The following is a 7,685-nucleotide window of genomic DNA, read 5'->3' on the forward strand; positions in this document are numbered from 1 at the left end:
ATTGAGAGATATCGATATTCCCGTGAGGGTATTATTCACTTAACCAACTTGTTGACGAGGGGGTGCAGGACCACCACTGTCTTTTGTGCTCTGCCCTTTTCTTGGTTGCTGTTATGAACAAACAAACAGATTATTTCAGGGTCTCTTTCCAAGAGACAAAAGCAATATAAGTGATAAATATTACCATTCTGTAGAATATTCTTATATTTCACTTTTACTTGTTCCCATGTTCTAGTGTGTCCTGCTGTGGCTCTAATGTGAAAGGGGATATAATATAACATAATATAATATAATGTAATATAATATTGGATAATATAGTGTAATATAATAAATTTACCCTACCGCCTACTGGTGTTGGCCAGAGGGGCTGATGGCGCGATATGGCAGCCTGGCTTCTGTCAGTCTGCCCCAGGGCAGCTGTGGCTACAACCGTAGCTTGCTCCACCAGCGTGTGAATGTGAGAGTGACTGAATAGTGGCATTGTAAAGCGCTTTGGGTGCCTTGAAAAGCGCTATATCAATCCACTCCATTAATATGTTATTATTAAATTACTTACGAGTTTAATTTGTCAGCAACTTTCTGCCAGCCCTCTCTCCTTGCTTTTGCAGCCTTTGCAGTGTTCCCTTGCGTTCTGATTAAACTCTGAAACTCCTGAAATCCCTCACTCAAGAGTTCTTGCTCTGCTGCCGAAAAATACTGAGCGCGCTCCTTCGACATTTTCGCCGACCAATCAGAGGGTTGCCGATCAATGTTTCTACTATCGATGCGTAGCCCCTTTTACGACGCCCAGTGATCTCACATTACTTCATCCAGCTGTACTGATCGTCAACAGCAGGTGTGTTCGGGGAACCGGATTAGCGAGCTCACGGTTAGCGCGATGGTTTGGTCTTGGATGTGTCATTTGATCTTGGATGTAGTAAGCGAAGTACGAAGAACGGGCCCAGGTTAAGATTAGGAATAACGTTATGGTTAGGGATAAGGTTAGGTTTAGGGCTGGAATACAGGGCTGGAACGTCTATACCGCAGGACCGTCATTCCACTTGATTTCATTCATAACCCGGCGCGTACCATAAGAACGCGGAAGGTCACCTTTCGCGTTCCTCAGGAACGCCATGGGACGTGACAAAACGTCGGGATGTTACGCCTCGGGAGTGAGAACGGTCTGTATTATCAGATTTTCCCAAAAACTCACTGAAAAGCATCAGTTGATCCAAAATGCTGCAGTACGGACAGGGACTAAAAAGAAAGAACATATTTCTCCTATACTAGCTTCCCTTCTTTTGCTCCCTGTTAAATCCAGATTCAAATGTAAAATTATTTTCCTCATATAGGTCTTGAACAATCAGGCCTCATCTTATCTTAATGAAATCATAGTGCCGTATCCTCCCAACAGAGCACATCTCAGACTGCTGTTAGGCATTGTTGGATTGTTGCAGTGGTCTCTCTGTTATTTGAGGGTCTTTAGTTTACAATATAAAGTGCCTTGAGGCAATTCCTGCTGTTATTTGACAGTACATGAAAAAATGTAAGATAAATGTCTGGACATTTAACACAAGGCATAAGGGACATTTCATTTTATTCTTTTTAAGGTGAATTAGTGCAGCTGGGTGCTTCATTCTGGAGTGACAGGACCTGTGCACAGAAGTGCACATGTACCTCAACAGGCCTGCAGTGCCGCAATGAGCCGTGCTCCTTTTCACAGATCTGCAAGCCAGCTTCCTTCCAGTTCTCCTGTCAGACAGTGCCAAGAGGAACCTGCACCATAAGCGGTGATCCCCATTACTACACCTTTGATAACACAGTGTTTCACTTTCAAGGCACTTGCACGTATGTTCTCTCTGAGCAATGTAATAGTGGACAGCCCTACTACAGAGTAGAAGGCAAAAATGAGCACAGAGGCAGTACTCGAGTCTCTTGGACACGACTGGTGAAAGTGCATGTCTACAATGACACAATTGAGCTTGTCAAAGGACGCCGTGGTCAGGCTAAGGTTGGTCATTTTGATTCTGGATAAATTCTACACTTTATGACCAGATATATTTTCTCACTTGATATATTTGCTGGTTTTTTTACAGGTTAACGGGAACTTTGCATCCACTCCATTCTCCCTTAGCAATGGCACCGTGCAGGTTTATGATTCAGGTTTTTCTGTGTTTGTCAGCACTGACTTTGGTTTAGTGGTGTCTTATGACACAATCATTATGTCCAGATCAGCTTGCCCTACACTTACCAGAATGGTACATGCGGTCTTTGTGGAAACTTCAATGGCATTCGTAGAGATGACTTTCAAACTCGTGACGGTGAGGTTGTGAGCTCTGATGTGGTTTTTGCTAACAGCTGGCAAGCATCTGGGGATGATGAGCCTGGCTGTGGGCCACAGTGCGGAGGTCTGGACTGTGCTGTTTGCAATGTAGAAGAGACAGCATTGTACAGCAACACTGACCACTGTGGTATCCTCAGCAGTAGTTCTGGACCTTTCACTTTTGCCATCAGCAACTTCCTCCACAGTCCTTTGTGGACAGTTGTGTGTATGATCTGTGTGTAGGAGGAGGGTACCGACCTATTCTCTGTCAAGCTTTAACCGTGTACGCAAGTCAGTGTCAACAAAGTGGTATTCAGCTACCAAGTTGGAGGAGACCTGGCTTTTGTGGTATGTTAATCACTTTTTTTTTTTTACATTATTTCAAAATATTATTGTATTAAAATTCCACTGATGTAAATATCGCTGTTGTTCTCTTATTTAGAAATTCCATGTCCAGCCAACAGCCACTTTGAGTCTGAAGGCACAGGATGTCCACCTACCTGTGTTAATCCCAACTACCCATAACTGCCCTCTACCTCCCCAGGAAAGCTGCATCTGTGATTCAGGCTACATCCTCAGTGGTGGGGTCTGCGTCCCTCATGCTGAGTGTGGCTGCAGCTTTGAGGGCCGTTACTACCGCTCTGGACAAACTGTAATACTAGACGAAGACTGTGGGAGACGTTGTAGCTGCAGTTATGGCTCCATGACTTGCCACTCTCATGGTTGTGGCCCATTTGAATCATGCAGGGTGGAGGATGGAGAAAGAGGATGCAGACCAAATAGCTATGAAACATGCTGGATCAGAGGCCCAGGGTCATATCAGACATTTGATGGACTGACATACCAATATCCTGGGCGTGTCGATTGACACTTGCCAAAGTTATGGGACTGTCCAGTCACCCACACTTCATGGTGACAGCAGAAAAAGTGCCAAGAGGCCAGCAAGGTTTTGCACGAATTCTGCATTTTGAAGCAGAGGGGATACACGTATCTATTGAGATGGCAAGGAACAGTAAAGTGAGGTACGTGAATGGAAACACTTACTTAAAATTATGTTCTTCCTTTAATATTTATTTATGTGTACACGGACACAATACTGTTTAAGTCTGTTAACTGCAAAAACTGGATGATCCTGCCGGTTAACGGTCAGCTGATCAGGCTACTTCAGCACTCCATCCAACCGAATCCAGATCTTCAACAGCAGCATTTACAGTGTCATCATTCGCACCTCCTTTGGTGTAACTGTGACAGACAGTCTGGCCTCACTTTGTCCGTGTCACTGCTCCTGGTGTCTACAATGGTTCACTGGGTGGACTCTGTGGTAATTACATGGTCATCCACATTGATACTTCAATACACCCAACGGTGTTCTGGTCAACAGTTCTCAGGACTTTGGAGACAGTTGGCGAGATTGCTCTCTGTCTGCCCCACTTGCGTGGGAAAGCATTGAACCAAAATTCTACAACTAATTACAATTCTACTGAGTACTGTGGCATTCTCAGCTCACCAGATGGGCCATTTGTACCCTGTTGGTCTGTGGTTGACCCAAGCAGCAGGTGATGTATGTGTGGAGATCATGGGAGGGCTCAAACAATTCCAGCATCAACTCGTGGTGGCGGTCCTACGAGATTATGCCACTACTTGTGTCAACAGAGGGTGTTGGCCTAGGACAATGAAGAAATGCAACTGGCTGTGGTAAGCATTCAACTGTTTTTGAATTAATTCTAGCCATGATCTCCAAATGTTAAAATGACCCCCTTTTTTATGTTAACCACCTGTTTGTTTTTCTCCAGCACTAACCTGCCCATCAACAACAGCCATTCATCGGAAACTCCTGTGGAACACCTCTTGTACCTTATGCACTACCTGACCCCCCAGCCCTCTCTTTCCCCTTCACCTGTGATAATGTGTGCCAGGAGGGCTGTCAGTGCCTAACAAGTCGGTTTTATCCTCAATGGTGACCAGTGCGTTCCACCAACATCTTGTGGATGCTATCATCAAGGACGCTATCACCAAGGTGGTGAGCAGTTCTGGGATGGGTGAAGATGTCAGAGCTTGTGTACCTGTAACGGCACTACAGGGAGCGTCCACTGTACTCCCAACTCCTGTGGGCCCCAGGCGTCCTGCCGTTGTGGTGGGAGGGCGAGTTTGGCTGCCATCCCAACCCTCATGGCACCTGCTCTGCTACTGGAGACCCTCACTACATCACCTTTGATCATAAGGCCTATGACTTCCAAGGAACCTGCCGCTATGTTCTGGTGACCCTCTGTAATGCCACTGATGAGCTCAATCAGTTTTCCGTGGAAGCTAAGAATGAGGCATTGAATGGGCGTCCACTTTCAATAGTAGCTGAAGTTTTTGTGAATGTGTGGGGCTACAACGTGCATATGTCAAGGGACAGAAGAGGTTTGGGTACAAGTAAGTAGTTAGTGATAGTTCTCATTCAATGATTGTTATGAACAATTTCAGGTGTATGAAGTAAATGGCAGCTACATATATTTAGGGATATTTTTACTGCTGTGAATGAAAAAAATAACAATTAAAAAGTAGAAAAACTACCCACTGATTTTCTTTGCATATCTCTTCTAGGTGAATGGAGTAACTAGATATTTACCTATTATCTTGAATGAAGGTAATGTGTCTATCTATGCAACAGGATCTCGTATACTTGTCAGCACTAATTTTGGCTTGAGTGTTACCTATAATGGATATAGTGCAGTGTTTATCTCCGTACCACCAAATTACAGGTACAATTCCCACCCATCAAAGCTGCAGTAATTATTGTTTGACATGCTTTAAAAAACAGGATAATCCCAGCTATATAAATAATTTATTTACTAATAATTTATCCTTATGAAACTAACACAAGGACTATTGCTAACTGTTGTCATCAACAGAGAAACAATATGTGGACTTTGTGGAAATTTCAATGGAATCCAAATGATGACTTTCACACACCATCTGGAACGATAGTCACATCTCCAGATGAGTTTGGGAGAGCCTGGAAGGTGCCAGGCAACTACACGTGCAATGATGGCTGTGGCTCCTCCTGTCCACAGTGTGCCAATGAACAGCCAGCTAGAGATCAGTGTGAGGTGATACAGGCAGCTGATGGGCCCTTCAGTTTCTGCCACGAAGAGGTGGACCCGGCGCCATATTTCAACGACTGCGTGTTTGATGTATGTTTGTCAGGAAATCAAGGCCACGATCTCTTGTGCAGTGCCATTGAATCATATGTCAGTGCCTGTCAGTCTGCTAATGTTCGAATCTATCCCTGGAGAGAGAACACCACCTGCAGTGAGTCAACATGTCCTTATATTTTATTTATATCTAAATGTACAAGAAATTTGCTAACCACTTCAGAAATAAAATGTCCAATAATTTTACAATACTCACTGTATCCACACTGTATTACTTTAAAAGTGGTATGTCTGACTAGTGCCATTTGTCACGTTTCTCACTTATTAAGCACTGGACTGTCCAGCCAACAGCCATTATGAGCTGTGCGGTACTGACTGTGGCCACACCTGTGCCAGTAGCATTGATGAAACCTGTGAGCAGTTCTGCTCTGAGGGATGTTTCTGTGATGAAGGCTTCATCAAGAGTGGGACCAGGTGTGTCCCAGTGGAAAGCTGTGGCTGCCAGTATGACGGATTCTACTATGATGTAAGACATTAAAGTCAATAGTAAATACTCTTTGAAGTAATTCCCTTCAAATCAGCAGAATCAGCAGACTTGCCCTTCTTACATTTAGAAAGCTTCGTGAAGTGTTTTGGACTGTGACAAAGCTTAAAATTCAGAAATATATATTAAACAAACAACAGAGTTTATTATAGCTCAGTAATAATGTGGTAATATTGAGGTAACAAGGTAGAAACAGGAAGATAAAAACAAGATATATAGCAAATAATTGCCACTTCATTTCCAGAGTAATAACCAAGTGATCTAGTGAGTACTATTACATTTAAATCTATGTAATAACAGACCATAAATTATAAGTGATAATATGGATACAAATGTATGTACATGAGCTTAAAAAAACCCAATTAGTAATAGTATAGTCACATTTACTAACAATTAAACACATTTTTATATATACTAATCTCATAATAATAGGGTAACAAGATACTAATATGATTTTAAGTTTTAATGTTTTGGGATACCATTACCATATTGCCATAATGCTGGAATGAATCCTGCCTCATTCACCAACATTCTTTTTTGTTTGACAACAGTATCACCGTAAATATTATGTTTAAATCTGATATCTTACCTGGAATCAATGTTGGTTTCTGTTCAATAACCAAGAAACAAGGCTACAAAATGCAAACTGACGTTACCTGGAAACATGTGGTAGTTTAGGTCTAATAACCAGGAATCAGGGCTGCAACATGGAAAAAATGTTAGTTCCATGTTAATAACCAAATAAAATCCAAACCAAATGAAAATTTTCAGGAAGCATGATGAATACCTGGAAATGTGGTAGTTTCTATGAAATAGCAAATAATAGGGGTTGCAAAATGCAAAACTACAGTTTATAGTTTCATATAACTGAAATCTTAGGATCACAAAAAAGGTCTTCATTTGCTATCATATATTCAGCATAGCTATTATGACTGTTTTATATTACACCACTAAAAAGAAAATAATTAATATGTAGCTATACAAGCAGAATGATGCTCTAACTCTTTAAACTGCAGAATTTTGGGGGGGAAAAAATCTGTCCCTAAATAAATGAATGCATTAAACAATCAGTTGAAGATTATACAGCTACATCAGAACAGAACAATTTCTTGAAATTGTGGCATTTAGCATCTGTCCTTTCTGTGGGAGAAAGATCAACAGATATGAGTAGTTGCTCTGTCACAATATTTAGTACATTAATAGTTGCAGTTTGCAGTGATCTAGCAATTACTGCACTAAATCACCTACAATTAATGAAAACAAAATCCTTCAAAATGGTATTTTAAGAACTATATTTGTTGTATCGATTTGGCTATGATTTGGTGTGGTGTGGTTCACAGGCTGGCGAGTCCTTCTGGACAGACGGTTGCTCCCAGAGATGTGAATGTCACGCTCCAAATGACCTGCGATGTTCTGCCTCGTCGTGCACTCCTGAACAGCAGTGCTCCATCAGAGACGGCCAGCTGGGCTGTTACAATGCTACCACCTGCACAGTATCTTTCAAAGGTATCGTGTACATTTTCCCTGCTATGCAGATGATCTCCAGCTCTGTCAATGAAACCATGAGACTAAACTGTAGGAATGTCTTAAAGACATAAAGACATGGATGATCTTTAATTTTCTGCTTCAAATTCAGATAAAGATAAGATTATTGTACTCAGCTATAAAACTCTTATAAACATGATGTCTAACCAGATGC

At 42.0% G+C, this 7,685-nt stretch overlaps 1 pseudogene; it reads left to right on the forward strand.

The window, feature by feature from the left end:
* Nucleotides 1-1,534: 1,534 nt before the first annotated feature.
* Nucleotides 1,535-7,685, forward strand: LOC120737888 (annotated as a pseudogene).

This window comes from Simochromis diagramma, unplaced genomic scaffold (genome assembly GCF_900408965.1).
Source record: "Simochromis diagramma unplaced genomic scaffold, fSimDia1.1 OVJJ01000402.1, whole genome shotgun sequence".
Classification (NCBI taxonomy): domain Eukaryota; kingdom Metazoa; phylum Chordata; class Actinopteri; order Cichliformes; family Cichlidae; genus Simochromis; species Simochromis diagramma.